Source organism: Hordeum vulgare, chromosome 4H, assembly GCF_904849725.1.
Source record: "Hordeum vulgare subsp. vulgare chromosome 4H, MorexV3_pseudomolecules_assembly, whole genome shotgun sequence".
Lineage (NCBI taxonomy): Eukaryota > Viridiplantae > Streptophyta > Magnoliopsida > Poales > Poaceae > Hordeum > Hordeum vulgare.
In genome coordinates, this window is record NC_058521.1 from 104,688,617 (window position 1) to 104,708,560 (window position 19,944).

Here is a 19,944-nt window from a genome sequence, read left to right on the forward strand (position 1 = left end):
AGGGACAAGCCTAGACAAAGTCTTATAGGACAAAAAACGCTCCCGAGGACACACGGGAATTTCTTTCATTCTAGTTTCATCATGTTCATATGATTCGCGTTCGTTACTCTGATAGTTTGATATGTGGGTGGACCGGCGCTTGGGTACTGCCCTTAGTTGGACAAGCATCCCACTTATGATTAACCCCTCTCGCAAGCATCCGCAACTATGAAAGAGGAATTAAGACAAAGTCTAACCATAGCATTAAACTTGTGGATCCAAATCAGCCCCTTACGAAGTAATGCATAAACTATGGTTTAAGCTTCTGTCAATCTAGCAACCCATCATCTACTTCCTACTTCCCAATGGCTTCCTCTAGGCCCAAATAATGGTGAAGTGTTATGTAGTCGATGTTCACATAACACCACTAGAGGAAAAACAACATACAACATATCAAAATACCGAACAAATACCAAATTCACAAGACTATTCTTAGCATGACTTATCCCATGTCCTCAGGAACAAAAGTAACTACTCACAAAGCATAATCATATTCATGACCAGAGAGGTAATGAATGGCGTCAAGGATCTGAACATAAACTCTTCCACCAAGTAATCCAACTAGCATCAACTACAAAGAATAATCAACACTACTAGCGACCTTACTAGTACCAATCGGAGTCGCGAGATGGAGATTGGTTACAAGTGATGGACTAGGGTTTGGAGATGAGATGGTCCTAATGAAGATGTTGATGGAGATGAGTCCCCTCCGATGAGAGGAGTGTTGGTGATGACGATGGCGACGATTTCCCCCTCCGGGAGGGAAGTTTCCCTGGCAGGATCGTCCTGCCGGAGCTCTAGATTGGTTCTGCTCAAGTTCGCCTCGTGGCAGTGGCGAAACCACGAAAAAGCTCCTCTATGATTTTTTCCTGGACGAAACCCTCCATATAGCAAAAGAGGGGGCCAATGGGCCAGTTGTCTGACCACAAGCCCCCATGGCGCGGCCTGGGGGGTGGCCGCGCCGTGCAGGCTTGTGGGCACCCCCTGGTGCCCCTCTGGCACTTCTTCGGCCCAGTATTTTTGATAATTCGGGAAAAAAAACCCCATTGATTTTCACGGCGTTTGGAGTTGCACAGAATAGGTATCTCAACTTTGCTCCACTTTCAGGCCAGAATTCCAATTGCCGGTATTCTCCCTCTTCATGTAAACCTTGCAAAATAAGAGAGAAAAGGCATAAGAATAGTACCGTGAAGTGAAATAACAGCCAAAGAAGCGATAAATATCAACATGAAAACATGATGCAAAATGGACGTATCAACTCCCCCAATCTTAGACCTCGCTTGTCCTAAAGCGAAAGCCAAGCTCAATAAATATGTCCACATGTTTAGGGAGAGAGGTGTCGACAAAACAAGATACGAACATGCGTGCATCATGATCAAGATCAGAACAACAATACCAACATATAATCTCTCATACTAAAGTGATAATTCCTTCACAAAGTAAAGCATGGATCAAGAATCTTACCGAGAAGTAACAACCGATAGCCTTTAGTCATTGAAGAAATTGCAATTTATCACAACATCAAAAAGAGTCAATAAGAGCTTGTAAAGAAAATCCACATACTCAATCATTCCTTCGTTCTCTACAATTGCTACAACTCACGTGGTACTCATGAGATCAAAGTTTCAGCTGCTTACCTCAAGGGTAATGTCAACAATAATAATTCATGAATACTTACCTCCAAGTTGACATATGAATATAGATCTTTCCCAAGCATGTGACGATAGCCAAGACAAAGGAAAAATAAGGAATTGGTGAAGATCACCATGACTCTTTCAGGGACAAAAAGTAAAGGTACAAGATAGGCCCTTCGCAGAGGGAAGCAGAGGTTGTCATGCACTTTTGAAGTTTGGATGCGTGTCCTCTTAGTGCGGAGGAACGTCATTTTGTATTGCCCCCTATGATAAAGAACTTTATTATGCAGTCCGTCGCTTTTACACTACAAGGAATATGCTAGTACACGACGCTATTTTTTCATCGCTACATCGTCACGGTTTTTCATTTACGACGATCGCACGACGAAAAACCAAGCGTCGAAAACGGAGCGTCAGAAATGAACAGCAACGACGTTTTGGTCAAAATCGTCGTAACTTTACGACGATTCCTGGATCGCCGTAACCTTTACGACGATCCTAAATCATTGCTGGCAATCAAACCCAGTCCTACGTGGCAGTCCTACGTGGCAAAATTACGACGAAATCAAAACGTCATGGCTGAAATCAGCCCAACCCATTTCAATTGATCACATGGGCTGATTTTATTTTTTGGGCTTTTCTTATTGGGCTTCTTTTTGGGCCTTAGCCTATTTACAACCACTTTAGTATTTTTTTCAATTTTTTGTATCATTATAATTTGGGCCCTGGCCTTTTAGTGCCCAAATACATTTGGCCTAGTTTTAGTTTTGGCCTTTTGAATTTCAGTTTTGTGTGTACGTCCAACTTGTCATGTTCTTCTCATAATTTGTCCCATATGTCAAGAAGTTCTGGTCAAGTTTTCATTTCACACATTTTCAAATCGCATACGATATGAATATTTCAAATAGAGCAGAAAGAACATGTGAAATTCATCAAATTAACACGATGGTAGTATATTACAATTTTTCCAATCTGTTACAAAGCAGATATGCCTATTATTACAATATATAATATGCATTCTTGGATAAGTAGAGCTTCACACAATTGCTTCAAGGCTTCGCACTTCAACTTTCTTAGGCCTGGAGGTCCTGTAGAATAAACAACCATATTTTTAAGAGCTACAAGATACATATCAAGAATAGAAACAAGGCACAAAAACTGCATAACAGTTACAATACAGCTATTTGTTTTAGTTCGTACTACTACTGTAATCGATGCAAAAAAAAAACATACTACTACTGTAATTGACATAAAAACCTTGAAAGAGACAAGCAGAAGTCAAAACATATTTTTAGAACAGATATTTGCATTAAAATTAGGCATTAAAAATAATGATCACAAATATTTGCATTAAAGATTAGGCATTGCACACCCAGCAGAAAGAGACAAGCAGAAGTCAAAACATAGTTTTAGAACAGCTCACGACTACCAACAATAATGTAAAATCCAGATCCTACATCTTCATCCATTTGGATTTTGGCATCATAACATGCTTTGCTCAACCATAGCATGCTTTCCATGATGGAAAGAGACTCTACAGCAATAACACAATAGACAACCAGGAAGCATCAAACTTAACTGCAAAATTAAAGAATAGGTGCAAGATAATGAATATTTGATGCAGTGTCAGCCTATTCATGACAACACAATAGCTGACTAATTCTCTTTGACAATAACACAGATGTAAAAATATATACTGCAATATATGTTACTACCGAATATATATACCTGAACAGAGTTCTTCTTTTCGACCGTCAAGCTGCGAAACCGTCTGATCATCTTCTGTAATGGCAAATGTCACTGGCGTCAGCTGATATCACAAGAGAGCTACACTTTCAAACATTTTAGATGGACAACAGCATAAATAAAAAATGTATATACCAGACTAGGGTACTGACCCTCAACACCTTAACTGTAGTCAATAATTATCAGTACTAGATCATGGAAGGAGCGCGTTGCCGCGCTCATCTATTTTTGTAATAGAATGGTTGTTGCCAGTACACATAAAACATGGGACTTAAATTTTCATAAAGTTACACATATATTTGTTGGTTACCAAAGAGCAGAATTTAATGAGTTCACGGGGAAATAATAATTCTGTGCTAGGTGACCATAGAACTTGCAAACACAAAATATTGGGAATAAATCCCTAAAATAATCTTATAGTCACAGAAGCCATATGTGCTGAAACTTTAAGGACAAAATACAAATTACCAATTGGGAAGAAGCTTCTCAATATATCGCAGAGAAAGAAATAGCCACCTCATTCTTAGAAATTAAAGATTTCATTCATTAGAAACTTGATATCAGTCGTACGTGTTACATTCTAGCAATAATTAGTTGACAACATTACTAAAAACATCCCTGCCATGATGTAGGAGTCATTCCTTGTTAAGATGCAGCGGTGAGCCACTCTTAACAGTGGGCATGAGATTCCTGAATCTAGAGGCCTCCTGAAACAGTACAAAGACAGTGGGCAGCGTAAATGCGTGAGACCATGGGAAAGATAAGATCCTGTCACGACTAATTGACCAACTGAAAGAAAAGAACTAATGCTCTGCCTGAGTTCTACATCAAATAGATGTGCTCTTCTATCAGGGCTAGGTCATGTACCATCAACCCCATCCAATATATTGGCAAAAAAATCAGAACTTTCTGGATCAAACTTAGATTCCATCAAAAGATTAAAGAAAATAAAGGCACGCTTTGCGGGGGTACATTACAAGCTTAATTGTGTTAATTACATTAGGAACATCATCTTCGTCAATAACAACATTCCTCCCTGCAGCAAACCTTTATGTTCTCAGCAATCAATAGCACTACAAGACAATAAAACAAAATTTTCAGGCATATGTGATCCCAACAACATGAGCAGCATCTATATCAATGAACAAATGGTAACAGATTTAACAAGAGCAAGCAGGCAGAGGGCATCATTTGGCGATCCTATATCTGAAGTAACAGTGTGTCAAGTCCATTTGCAATATCCACTAGTACACTATATATGAGACTAAAACAATTCATTGGAAGCTTTAGAATTCACATAACATTGAATTTCACTATCAAATTCACAAGAACTTTACAGTTGCAAGATAGCAGTTACGATAGTCAGAAAACAAGCAATTTTCTGACCCAAAAGGAAGCAAGCAAAAAAACACACCTTTGGAACGAGAGTGACCGAGACAGCATCAACGAGCTTGTGGATGCCAGTGGCGAGCCCGCGCCAGCAAGCATTGCCGGTGGATATCACCTTGACGTCCGCAACGCATCATGGTTGTCGGACCTAATTGAGAAGGAGGCTCGGCAGTGGCCTCTGGAACTCTACCAGCTTCGCTGTACTTGACTAATGGGTTGAGTGGGTACCATAAAAGAGCTCTAATTCAGAGCCCAAGCGTGGGAGCAGCATCACCTAGAGCAGGCCCTGATCAATACTTGTAGATAGATATTACTAGTACAGTTAATAGCCAAAAGAAATAAACAGAGCAGGGATGTAGACATGTAGCGCCTAGTTACCCTCCGGTCTCGTCGCCGGTGGCGCCGCCAGGCGATGACGACGCGGCCTTGGGCGCGGCGGACGGCCGCACGAACGTGACCTCGGTGGCCATCGCCTGCTTGCACTGCCGGAAGCAATCAGCGTCAAAAAAGGGTGCACAGATCGAACTCACAAGCCAACAAGGGGAAAACGAAAAAACAAAAAAAAGGTAGGGATTGCAAGAAGGGAGGAGCAGTGACAGAGGCCGCGTCCGCTCACCTGCCACGGCGATGGCACGCCACCACTATTGCTCGCGCCGCCGTACACCACCGGAGCCGTCCCTCCCGGTGCCGAGACCTGCAAACAGCCACGCACGCACGCCACCTCGATCAGTTAACCAAGCATATACATACAACCAGCCAACCCCGAATGTATTCATATGCATGAAGAGGTTAAGCTACTACCATTACTTGTGACTGTTTGCTATCTAATCCTTTATGTTTCACTAGCTTACCTACTTGTTGGGATTAATATTAATATACCTATCAGTTATAATAACTATCTAATTTCAATCTTCTTTTATCACTTCATGGTTGATGCAGGAAGAAGTTTCCTGCCAAGACGCAGTTTCTACTCTCAGCTTGGCTACTCTCAGCTTACCTATCTAATTTCAACCAGCCAACCAAGCATATACATACAACCAGCCAACCCCGATTGTATTCTTTAGCCTTCCCCATATGCATGCACGATGAAAATGCCATTCTATAACGCACTTTTCTAATGCAGAATCTGGGCAACTGATGGAGCAACCCAGTTCCAGTCGACATGGTATTCATGAGGTAATGTTGCATATCTAGTCAATATCTATGACCATGGTTAATTTTCGTCCAAGCTAAAGAAAATTATCCCTACTTATTTGCAGGGCACCTATCCTACACCCATTCCTCAACCTTCACGGTCACTGGATTACCTTCCTACGAGAGTAGCTTGTACACTATCACAGGGATCTAATGTAACTAGCATGGACTTTCATCCTTCACATCATACGCTACTACTAGGTACCATCAAAATCTATAATTTACTCTCTCTCTCTCTCTATATATATATAGATGGAGACGCAACTTTGCAAGTAATAAAGCTGTTTCATGTGATTTGGCTATATATTAGGATTTTAACACCTTATTAATTTTCTTGTCATGATTACTACTCAAATAGTTGGATCTGCTAATGGTGAATTTACACTTTGGGACATTGGTACACACCAGAAGCTGGTCTCTAAGCCCTTCAAAGTCTCGGACATGCAAGCATGTTCAACACAATATCAGGTAAGTGTGCACATTTTGAAATTCTCGCTCCTCTTTGGTTTTAGTTGTAGGCATGTTCTCATATTATATATCCATTCATTCAAGTAAGTAAATATTCTGCATGTCCATTATACGAGTTATTTGCATAGAAGGCACGAACAAATTATAAACCATAGAAATGAATCTTACATTCAGGTACGTCACTTCTCGTTGGCACTGCAATTTGCAGGAGAACTACTTTGTATTCAGAATCCAATTCCTCGTTTTCCTCAAGAAATTTCTCAAAGGCCAACACCTTTTGCAGGAATCCTTTAATCATGTCTAGCCGGTCCACACCAAGTATTACCTATCACATTAGCAAACAAAAACGATTGCTTAGATGTAGATGGATGGATGGATGGATGTAGATAGATGGATGGATGTTCCTGGGCACCCATTCGTCGAGCTCGAAGGTCAAGAAGTACTTGACCTTGATGAGCCACACGAGGATGCATATGAGGCCGATGATCTTGGTGAGCGCCTCTCCGAACTTGTTGAGCTTCTTTTTGAGCGGCGTGTCGTCGTCCTCCTGCAAGGCCTCGTGGATCTGCGAGTGGATCTTGCCGATCTCGGTGGCCATCCCGGTAAGCACGACGAGGCAGACGGTGCTGCCATTGACGACGGTGGTGCCCGCGAACACCATGCAGTCCTTGGCCTGGATGTCGGCGTCGTCGGCCGGCACGGCGTGGGCCGTCTTGTTGACGGAGCTGGTCTCGCCGGTAAGCGACCCCTGCTAGACCCGAAGGGTCGACGAGACGAGCCTGAGGACGCGCATGTCGGCGGGGACCTTGTCCCCGACGCGGACCGTGACGACGTCCCCTTGGACGAGGTCGCGCACGGGGAGGGCGGGCGCCCACTCGGCATCGCGGAGCACGGCGGCGTGGTCGGACTGGATCTGGCGCAGCGCCTCGAGCGCCTTCTCGGCGTTGGTCTCCTGCCATACCCCGACGGCGGCGTTGACGACGAGGATGAGGAAGATGACGAGCGGCTCGACGAAGGCCAAGAGCGTGAGCGCGCCGGCAGACGAGGGGAGCGCGAGCACGAACGAGACGGCGCCGACATCGTGTTCTCGAACTGTTGCGCCACGAGCTGCAGCCCCGAGGGCCCCTGGTGGTCGAGCAGCTCGTTGGGCCGTGCGCGCGCAGCCGCGCCGCCGCCTCCGACGAGGACAGCCCGCGGTCCATGTCCTCCAACGAGGAGGTGGGGATCGGGAGAGGGGTGGCGACGGGGAGGAGGTGGCGGTGGTGGCGATGAGGAGATGGGGACTAGGGAGGAAGGTTAGGATGGGGGGGATCTCACCTAGGGTTTGGGATGCTTTTTTAGTTTTTTTCTGTAGATAGATGGATGGATGGATGTGGGATGAAGACATGGATGGATGGATGGATGGGCGCCATGTCATTGATCCGTGGGAAGGGTTCTGATTGGTTCAGAAAATCAGTGATTTAAAATAGTTTGCAAATATCAAAAATATAGGAATCTATGTTTTGGGCACATAGATGATGTGGAAATAATTCAACTCATCAGGATATTCCTATCTAGTACCTCCTTCACAAGCCTATTAGCTGAACACAAATTTTGAAAATTTGATGAGAAAGATTTACTAGGAAAATCCTTACGAAAGTTTTCATGAGACAATGATTTGGATAGGAAAGAGTGCTCACAAAATATGAGGGTAATCGAAGAAATAGAAATAACACTTCCTTCACAAAGTGCTATTCTAAACAGAATAGGAAAATGAATATTGTTGAATTGTTTTTGAACTATGGAAGGAAAGGTTTTCACATATTTGAGAAATATATGATCTAAAGTATTTATGAGAATTTTTTCGAGAATTTTTGGAATGACAGAATAGTAGGTTGCTTCACAAACTAGCATGAGGTGGGACAAAATGGACCCATGAGTACATGTCAACATAGTTAGAACATGTTACGACATTTTTACAATCATCGTGAAAGTTATGACGATCTCATCTTGTGTGGTTACGACGTTTTTGACTCACATCGTCGTAATTTATATGTAGATTTGATCCCCTCAAATGGTTTACGATGATCTCGGATGAAATCGTCATAGATTTATGACGAATTCATCAACGACGTCTTAAAAAACATCATGTATGAGCATATTTCTTGTAGTGTTATGTCTTCCTCATCACAGGTTCGTATAAAGCTTATTTTCCACACACTAATAGATCATACATGTTAGAGAGCTATTTTTATTGCTTGCACCGATGACAACTTACTTGAGGGATCTTATTCAATCTATAGGTAGGTATGGTGGACACTCATGGCAAAACTGGGTTGAAGGTTTATGGATGCATAAGTAGTATATCTACTTGGCACGGGAGTTTTGGCTATTGTGGGGTGTAAGCAATCGCCACATGCTAAGGGATCTCTAATCATATAAAATTGTTCAGAACCAAGCAAACACAATTCATTACGTTGTCTTCCTTGTCCAACATCTACTTCTAGGCATGTAATAGTTTAGTGAGTGTTCACAATCATAGATGGTGTCAGAGATGATATATTTATATGTGAACCTCCCCTTCTTTATGACTTCCTATTAATTGCAACAATGACCAAGGTCTACGTTTTTCTACCCTCAACAAGTTTCAATCCTCATTCTTTTTATATGTGAATCCATCACTTCCCATAAGATCATTACATGACGTTTCATGTTTTTGTTCTATTCCCACTCTTTTGATCATCGCCAGAGGCAAAGCCCTTCAATTAAGACACTCTTTATTATATGGCTCACGAACAAGAATACATCAGGGGTGACACAAAGCAAAAGTCAAGACTAAAACACTAAGACTTTTACTCTAATAGGAAAAAGAGAAAACTGAAAAGGAAAACTAAAACAAAGGTAAAGGCAAAAGATGTGATGGTGATACGATACCGGGGCAACTCCCCCAAGCTTGACAAAAGCCAAGGGGATTGCCCATACTAATTTTCAGTTGTCTTCCTTTGGTGGTGATGGTGGAGTTGTTGCAACATGAGTTTGATCCTCCGCCTTCCAAGGCATAGGTGCTCCATCATGGAAAGATGAACGAGTCTCTGGAATCCTCAAACCTGCAGCCAACCTTATTAATTTAAATCTATACTCATACCCACAATTTTGGTTCTGTAGGTCATAGATATGGCCCTTGAGTTGATCAACCCTGTCATAGAGCCTGGAGAGGTGCTTCCCAATGTCATTGGCATCAATCATGTGCTTCTTGGTGAACTCCGTGGTCATCATGTGGTTGGAGTTGAGTCCATGCTCCACCATCCCTTGGCACTTGAGGACTTGTTGCTCCATTGCTTCAAACCTCGTCTCCATGCTTCCACTCTTCTTAGGCCCCTCAACATCACGGATATGCAACATCCCCTCACGCATCTCGATAGATTGAGGGTGTTGCAGCACTCCCGCGAGGTAGGGGTTGATGACCTTCTCGAAGATCTTGTCCTTAGGAGCTTTTGGGGAAGTCATGGCGATCTAGATCTGCAACAGAAACAGGCTCGAAACAAAAAACAGAGGAAATCTGCATGATGCAAAGGTCAGACCAAACAGAAGTATATATAATGATTATTTCCAGACCAGAAGGAGTCCACTGCACGAAGACGGAGTCCGGGAGGCGCAGGAGGTGGCCACAAGCCCTCACGGCGCGGCCAGGGGGTGGGCCCGCGCCGTGCAGGTTTGTCGCCTCCTCGCGCACTTTCCAGACTACTTCCATTTTTTGTATTTTTTCAAATATTCCAAAACAGAGAAAATTTCCTACTGGGAAAGTTTTGGACTCTGTTTTCTTACCGAATGACATACCTCTTCGTTTTCGGAGTCTGAAACAGGCTGATAAATGTCCCTTAGGTATTCTTCCGGAGTTATGGTATTGATGATATTGCTTTCAACATTTATGGGAGTCCATAAGATATAATGCTTGATTCTCTGCCCATTTACCACTCTCGGACAATTACCTTCCGTGTTGTTGATCTTTATAGCACCGGAACGATATACTTCGTCAACAACACAGGGACCTTCCCATTTAGAGAGAAGCTTGCGTGTAAAGAATCTTAAACGAGAGTTATATAGCAAGACATAATCACCTACATTGAACTCACGCTTTTGTATCCTCTTATCATGCCACCTCTTAACCTTCTCTTTGAACAGCTTGGCATTCTCATATGCCTGAGTTCTCCACTCATCAAGCGAATTAGTATCAAATAACCTCTTCTCACTGGCAAGTTTGAAATCAAAGTTGAGCTCTTTGATTGCCCAATAAGCTTTATGCTTTAACTCAAGAGGTAATTGACATGCTTTCCCATACACCATTTTTTACGGAGACATGCCCATGGGATTCTTATAGGCAGTCCTATAAGCCTACAGTGCATCATCGAGCTTCTTAGACTAATTCTTTCTAGACCTGTTGACAGTATTTTGTAGAATTTGTTTAATCTCTCTATTACTTAGCTCTACTTGACCACTGGAGTGAGGGTGATAGGGAGACGCAATTCTATGGTTGACATCGTACTTAGCAAGCATTTTACGGAAAGTACCATGAATGAAGTGTGAACCACCGTCAGTCATTAGATATCTAGGGACTCCAAATCTAGGGAAGATAACTTCTTTAAGCATCTTGATAGAGGTGTTGTGATCAGCACTACTAGTGGGGATAGCTTCTACCCACTTAGTGACGTAATCAACATCAACTAAGATATGCGTATACCCGTTGGATTTTGGAAAAGGTCCCATATAATCAAAGCCCCAGACATCAACTGGTTCAATGACAAGTGAATAGTTCATAGGAATTTCCTGACGTTTGCTAATACTACCTATTATTTGACATTCATCACAAGACAAGACAAATTTACGGGCATCCTTGAAGAGAGTGGGCCAATATAAATCTGATTGCAATACCTTGTGTGCAGTTTTATCTCCCGCATGGTGTCCTCCGTAGGCCTCGGAGTGACACTTCTGTAGGATCTGTCCCTGTTCATGTTCAGGTACACAACGTCTAATAACACCATCTACTCCTTCCTCATAAAGGTGAGGATCATCCCAAAAGTAGTGTCTCAAGTCAAAGAAGAACTTCTTCTTTTGCTGGTACGTGAAACTAGTTGGTATGTATTTGGCAACAATATAGTTTGCATAATCCTCATACCACGGTGCACTATGTGAAGCATTGATGACATTCAGTTGCTCATCGGGAAAGCTATCATCAATAGGTTGTGGGTCATCAAGAACGTTCTCCAACCTAGACAAGTTATCTGCTATGGTGTTATCAGCACCCTTTCTGTCGACAACGTGCAAATCAAATTCTTGTAGCAAGAGAACCCATCTGATAAGTCTAGGTTTAGTGTCCTTTTTGTCCATGAGGTACTTAATAGCAGCATGATCAGTGTGAATAGTGACTTTGGAATCAACTATGTAAGACCTGAACTTTTCACATGCAAACACGACCGCTAAAAATTCCTTCTCCGTAGTAGCATAGTTTCTGTGGGAACCGTCTAGAGTTTTACTAGCATAGTGAATAACATTCAACTTCTTATCAACTCTTTGCCCTAGAACAGCACCAACAACATAATCACTAGCGTCACACATGATCTCAAAAGGTAAGTTCCAATCAGGTGGTTGAACAATAGGTGCAGTTATCAAAGCCCTCTTAAGTATTTCGAAGGCTTCCTCACAATCATCGTCAAAGACAAAAGGAATATCCTTTTGCAAGAGATTGGTAAGAGGCCTAGAACTCTTAGACAAGTCTTTGATGAACCTTCTATAGAAACCAGCATGACCAAGGAAACTTCTTATACCTTTGATATCTATGGGGTATGGCATTTTCTCGATTGCATCAACCTTAGCCTTATCGACTTCAATACCTCTTTCAGAAATTTTATGTCCTAAGATGATGCCTTCATTAACCATAAAGTGGCACTTCTCCCAATTCAATACAAGGTTGGTGTCTTTACATCTGTGTAAGACTCGATCAACGTTGCTGAGGCAATCATCAAAGGAAGACCCGTAAATGGAGAAGTCATACATGAAAACCACGACAATCTTTTCACAAAAGTCACAGAATATAGCCATCATACATCTTTGAAAGTGGCAGGTGCATTGCATAAGCCAAAAGGCATACGTATATAAGCAAAGGTACCGAAAGGGCAGGTGAAATTGGTTTTCTCCTGATCAGATTATGCAACTTGTATTTGGGAGAAACCAGAATAACCGTCTAGAAAGCAGAAGTGTGTGTGTTTAGACAGCCTTTCTAGGATTTGGTCGATAAAGGCAAAGGGTAATGATCTTTCCTAGTGGCCTTATTCAATTTCCTAAAATCGATCACCATCCTATAGCCAGTAATAATCCTCTGTGGGATCAATTCATCCTTATCGTTAGGGACAACGGTAATGCCTCCCTTCTAAGGAACCCAATGCACCGGACTCACCCAATCTCTATGAGAAACAGGATAGATAATACCTGCTTGTAGGAGCTTTAGTATTTCTTTTCTCACTACTTCTTTCATCTTAGGATTTAATCTCCTTTGACGATCAGCAACTGGTTTGAATTCAGGATCAGTTTTGATCTTGTGCTAGCATAGAGTGGGGCTAATACCCTTAAGATCATCAAGAGTATATCCAATAGCAACACGGTGCTTCCTCAGAGTTTTTAGTAACTTCTTTTCTTCATGCTCTGAGAGGCTAGCACTAATTATAACATGATATATCTCTTTTTCATCAAGATAGGCATACTTAAGAGTATCAGGCAATTGTTTAAGCTCGAACATAGGATCACACTTTGGTGGGGGTGGATCCCCAAGCAGTTCAACAGGCAACTTATTCTTAAGAATAGGATATTGTTCAAAGAGAACTCTATCAATCCCATCCCTTTCATCCATATGCATATCATTTTCATGCTCAAGCAAATATTTCTCTAATGGATCAGTAGGGGGCACGACAATAGAGGCTAAGGCAATAGTTTCATCCCTACTAGGCAACTCCTTTTCATGAGGTTGTCTACCAAACTTGGAGAAATTTAACTCATGTGACACACCTTCAAAGACAACAGTGACAATTTTCTTCTCACAGTCAATATGAGCATTGACGGTATTGATAAAAGGTCTACCAAATATAATGGGACAAAAGCTATCTTGAGCGGTAGCAAGAACGAGGAAATCAGCAGGTTACTTCGTTTTACCACACAAGACTTCAACATCCCTAGCAATTCCCACAGGGCAGATAGTATCTCAACAGGTGCAATTTCATCTTTGATTTCATCATATAAGGATTGAGGTATTGCACTAACACTAGAACCCACGTCACATAAACCATGATAACAATGATCTCCTATCTTAACAGAAACCACAGACATCCAACAACAGGCCTATGTTTGTCTCTAACGTTAGGTTTAGCAATACTAGAAGCATCTTCACAGAAGTGAATATTATGTCCCTCAACTTCTTCAAACAAAAGATCTTTGATAATAGCTATGCTAGGTTCAACTCTAATTTTCTCAGGGGGTGTAGGTGTTCTAATAAAGCCTCTACGTATCATAGTTGAAGCTTTAGAATGATCCTTTATCCTAACAGAGAAAGGTGGTTTCTCAATGTAAGCACTAGGAACCACAAGATCATTATAGGCAATGACTTTCTCTTCAACTGGAGTGGGTTTAACTACATTGAATTCTAAAGGAGGATAATATTTAAACCACTTCTCTGTGGGGAGATCAATATGGGCAGAAAAGGATTCACACAATGAGGCTACTATCTTAGAGTCAAGTCCATACTTAGCGCTAAAGTCACAAAAAGTATTTGTCTCAACAAAGGATCCAAATCAGCCCCTTACGAAGTAACGCATAAACGAGGGTTTAAGATTCTGTCACTCTAGCAACCCATCATCTACTTACTACTTCCCAATGCCTTCCTCTAGGCCCAAATAATGGTGAAGTGTTATGTATTCGACGTTCACATAACACCACTAGAGGAAAAACAACATACAACATATCAAAATACCGAACAAATACCAAATTCACATGACTATTCTTAGCATGACTTATCCCATGTCCTCAGGAACAAAAGTAACTACTCACATAGCATAATCATATTCATGACCAGAGAGGTAATGAATGGCATCAATGATCTGAACATAAACTCTTCCACCAAGTAATCCAACTAGCATCAACTACAAAGAGTAATCAACACTACTAGCAACCTTACAAGTACCAATCGGAGTCGCGCGACGGAGATTGGTTACAAGTGATGGCCAGGGTTTGGAGATGAGATGGTGCTGATGAAGACGTTGATGGAGATGAGTCCCCTCCAATGAGAGGAGTGTTGGTGATGACGATGGTGACGATTTCCCCCTCCGGTAAGGAACTTTCCCCGGCAAGATCGTCCTGCCGGAGCTCTAGATTGGTTCTGCTCAAGTTCCGCCTCGTGGCGGCGGCGTAACCACGAAAAAGCTCCTCTGTGTGCTAGACGAAACCCTCCATATAGCAAAAGAGGGGGGCCAGTGTGCTGCCCACAAGCCCCCATGGCGCGGCCTGGGAGGTGGTCGCGCCGTGCAGGCTTGTGGGCACCCCCTGGTGCCCCTGTGGCACTTCTTCGGCACGATATTTTTGATAAATCTGGAAAAAATCCCCGTTGAATTTCACGACGTTTGGAGTTGCGCAGAATAGGTATGTCAACTTTTCTCCACTTCCAGGCCAGAATTCCAGTTGCCGGTATTCTCCCTTTTCACGTAAACCTTGCAAAATAAGGGAGAGAAGGCATAAGAATAGTATCATGAAGTGAAATAACAGCCAAAGAAGCAATAAATAGCAACGCGAAAACATGATGCAAAATGGACGTATCATGGTGTCATGTGAACGTCGACTACATGACACTTCACCATATTTAGGCCTAAGGGAATGCATTGTTGAGTAGTTATTAGATGATGGTTTGCGAGAGTGACATGAGTAGTTTATGCGCTATTCCGTAAGGGACCGATTGGATCCAAAAGTATAATGCTATGGTTAGAATTTATTCTTAATACTTTTCTCGTAGTTGCGGATGCTTGAGAGAGGGTTAATGATAAATAGGTGGTTTGTTCAAGTAAGAACAACACCTAAGCACCGGTCCACCCACATACCAAATTATCAAAGTAGCGAACACGAATTAAGCCGACATGATGAATGTGACTAGTTGAAATTCCCGTGTACCCTCAAGAACACTTTTCTTATCATAAGAGACCGTTTTGGCCTGTCATTTGCCTCAAAAGGATTGGGATACCTTGCTGCACTATTGTTACTACTATCGTTACTTGCTCGTTACAAATTATCTTGCTATCAAACTACTCCGCTACTTACAATTTTAGCACTTGCACACATTACCTTGCTGAAAACCACTTGTCATTTCTTTCTGCTCCTCGTTGGGTTGGACACTCTTACTTATTGAAAAGGCTACAATTGACCGTTGCCGGGGATTTAAGCGCTCTTGGTAAGTGGAAATTGGTAAGGAAACATTATTACTATGTGCTGAAATGTATTGTCACCTGCTACTATGGAAAACAATCCTTTGAGGGCTTTGTTCGGGGTACCTTCACCTCGACCGGACCCACAGTTAGTTGCTCCTCAACCTACTGCACCTACTGAAAATATTGAATATGAAATTCCTTCGGGTATGGTAGAACAACTGCTAGCTAATCCTTATGCAGGAGATGGAACCGAACATCTTGATATGCACTTGATATATGTGGATGAAATTTGTGGATTGTTTAAGCTTGCTGGTTTACTCGGAGATTGAGCTAAGAATAAGGTTTTCCCTTTTTCTTTGAAGGAAAAAGCATTGACATGGTATAGGCTATGCGATGATATTGGATCTTGGAACTGGAATCGATTGAAATTGGAATTCCATTGAAAAATTTATCCTATGCATCTAGTTCATCGTGATCAGAATTATATATACAATCTTTGGCCTTGTGAAGGAGAAAGTATCGCTCTAGCTTGGTGGAGGATTAAGTCAATGTTATATTCCTTCCCCAATCATGAGCTCTTAATATGACTTATTATTCAGAACTTTATGCTCGGCTTTGTCGGAATGATCAATCCATGCTCGATACTTCTTGTACTGGTTCTTTTATGAAGAAGACTATTGAATTCCAGTGGGATATTTTAGAAATAATTAAACGCAACTCTGGAGATTGGGAACTCGACAAAGGTAAAGAGTCAGGTATAGAACGTAAGTTTGATTGTGTTAAATCTTTTATGAATTCCGATGCTTTTCAAAAGTGTAACACTAAATATGGACTTGACTCTGAGATAGTAGCTTTCTTTTGTGAATCTTTTGCTACTCATGTTGATCTCCCTAAGGAGAAGTGGTTTAATATCACCCATCTATTAAACAAGGAATTAAAGAACTGGTAAAAGGTAAAGAAGAAGCTATCATTTACAACATTGATCCAGTTGTTCCCACTGCTTATATTGAAAAACCACCTTTCCCTGTTAGGATGAAGGAACATACTAACGCTTCAACTGTGGTTAACAAAAGTTATGTTAGAACACCCAAACCAGTTGAACAAATCAAAGTTTAACCTAGTGTTGCTATGATTAAAGATCTCTTGGTCGATAATATCGATGGCCATGTTATTTATTTCTGTAATGAAGCTTCCAGAATTGCCAAACCAGATAAAAAAGATAAACATAGACCAATTGTTGGCATGCATGTTGTCTCAGTTAAGATAGGAGATCACTGTTGTCATGGGTTATGTGACCTAGGTGCTAGTGTGAGTGCTATTCCTTTTTCCTTATATGAAGAAATTAAGAATGAAAAGCACCTTCTATAATAGAAGACATAGATGTTACTATTAAACATGCCAATAGAGATACTATATCACCAATTGGGATTCTCAGATATGTTGAAGTCTTGTGTGGGAAGATAAAATACCCTACTGATTTTCTTGTTCTTGGCTCCCCACAAGATGACATTTGCCCCCATTATGTTTGGTAGACCTTTCTTGAACACCGTCAATGCCAAAATAGGTTGTAAGAAACAAACTATTAGTGTTAGCTTTGGTGATGAATCTCATGAATTTAACTTTTCCAAGTTTAGTAGACAACCGCATAAGAAAGATTTTCCTAGTAAGGATGAAATTATTGGTATTTCTTCTAGTGTTGTACCTCCTACTGATCCTTTAGAACAATATTTGCTAGACCATGAAAATGATTTGCATATGCATGACAGAAATGAAATAGATATAATCTTTTTCGAACAACAACCTCTGCTTAAACACAATTTGCCTATGGAAACTCTAGGAGGCCACACTCCGCCTAAAGTTGATCCTGTGTTTGAATTAAAACAATTGCCAGGCACTTTGAAATATGCTTATCTTGATGAGAAAAAGATATATCTTCTTATTATTAGTGCTAACCTTTCAGAACATGAAGACGAAAGATTATTGAAAGTTCCAAGGAAGCACCGAGCTACGATTGGATATACTCTTGATGATCTTAGTGGCATTAGTCCCACTCTATGTGAGCACAAGATTAATATGGAACCTGATGCTAAACCCATTGTTGATCACGAACGTCGGTTAAATCCGAAGGTGAAAGAAGTATTTAGAACGGAAATATTGAAACTTCTAGAAGCAAGTATAATCTATCCTATAGCTGATAGTAGAAGGGTAAGTCATGTTCATTGTGTCCCTAAGAAGGGAGGTATTATTCTTGTTCCTAATGATAAGAATGAAATTACTCCACAAAGAATTGTCATAGGCTATAAAATGGTAACTGATTTTAGAAAATTAAACAAAGCAACTAGAAAAAATTATTACCCTCTGCCTTTTATTGATCAAATGTAAGAAAGACTATCTAAGCACACACGTTTTTTTCTCTCTTGACGGATATTCTGTTTTTTCACAAATACTTGTTTCACAACCTGATCAAGAAAATACCACTTTTACTTGTCCTTTTGGGACTTATTCTTATAGACGTATACCTTTTGGTTTATGTAATGCACCTCATACCTTTCAAAGATGTATGACTGCTATATTGTGTGATTTTTGTGAAAACATTGTTGAGGTTTTCATGGATGACTGTTCTATTTACGGGAAGTCTTTTGATGATTGTTTAAGCAATCTTGATCGAGTTTTTCAGAGATGAGAACAAACAAATCTTGTCTTGAATTGGGAAAAGTGCCACTTTATGGTTAATGCAGGTATTGTTTTGGGCCATAAAATTTCTGAAGGATGCATTGAGGTGGACAAAGCCAAGGTTGATGCAATTGAGAAAATGTCATGTCCCAAAGATATCAAAGGTATTCGTAGTTTCCTTGGTCATGCTAGTTTCCATAGGAGGTTTATCAAAGACTTTTCTAAAATATCTAGGCCTCTTACAAATCTTTTGCAAAAGGATATTCCTTTTGTGTTTGATGATGTTTGTTTGGAAGCCTTCGAAACACTAAACAATGGCTACACTTAACAAAAAATAGAGGTGAGAAACATCACTCAGAAATATTCAGACGCTCGACATACCTTTGAGCTTCTCATAGAGTTCCATGATGAAGTCCTTGACAAACTTATCTAGCTCAGCTTTCTTGGCAGTGAGCTTCTCGAGGTTGGTTTCCCACTCGGCGTAATGCTTCTTTAGCTCAACAAGCTCCTCCATTGGCTTCTCCGCACCGTCTTTGAGATGCCGATTCTCTTCTTCCAAATTACCAAGCATTTTGAGCTTGGCCTCAGCCGCATGGGTCTTTGATACGTCAAAAATGCATCACCATTTTGTATCATAATTTGTCTCTATTCATTGATATATTTCACTTTATGATGGTGTACTTATAATGTTTTGGCTTATTTTGCAAAGTTTACAACTTTTTGGTGCCGAAATAGCAGACGTAGAATTCAGCGGAGAAAATAGCACGAAGAGTTGCAATATCAGAACATCTCCAATTGAGCTGAAATTTTGAGGGAAGAAGTTTCCGAATAGGTCCCGAAGACAGGACAAAGAAGAGACGGAGGGGAGCCACAGGTCACCCAGGTGACCTGCGGGCGCGAACCCCTAGGTCGCGCCAGCAGGCCGCCTGGATGGTGGGCCCAGCCCCCGGTGCTCTCCTTTCGCCTATATGTCCATCTTCACCTAAAAATTCTGGGAACAGAAGAATTTTCGCGATTCCGCCGCCGCTCCGCGGCGAAAACCTACATAGAAGAAAAGACATTTCCGGCGGGCATATTCCACCAGGGAGAACTCGTTCCAGAAGGGGAGATCGTCCTCATCGTCATCGCAATCGTCACCGGCATCATCGACATCATCATCACCATCATCACCAACACCAGCGCCATCTCCACCTTCATCCCATCTACTTCACCATTGCAATCGGAGTTGTACCTTGCACTATTCATCCCCTCTACTATACCGGTGTTGATTACTCTTTTGTGGTGAATGCTATTGAGTTTTGTTGGAGGATTATTGTTATGACCAGATTGTTAATCATATTTTCATCACCACTGATCATGATCTATTT

General features: G+C 41.4%; 1 pseudogene; it reads right to left on the minus strand.

Moving 5' to 3' along the window:
• Positions 1-6,798: 6,798 nt before the first annotated feature.
• LOC123450325 lies at positions 6,799-19,091 on the minus strand (annotated as a pseudogene).
• Between the last annotated feature and the right edge of the window lie 853 nt (positions 19,092-19,944).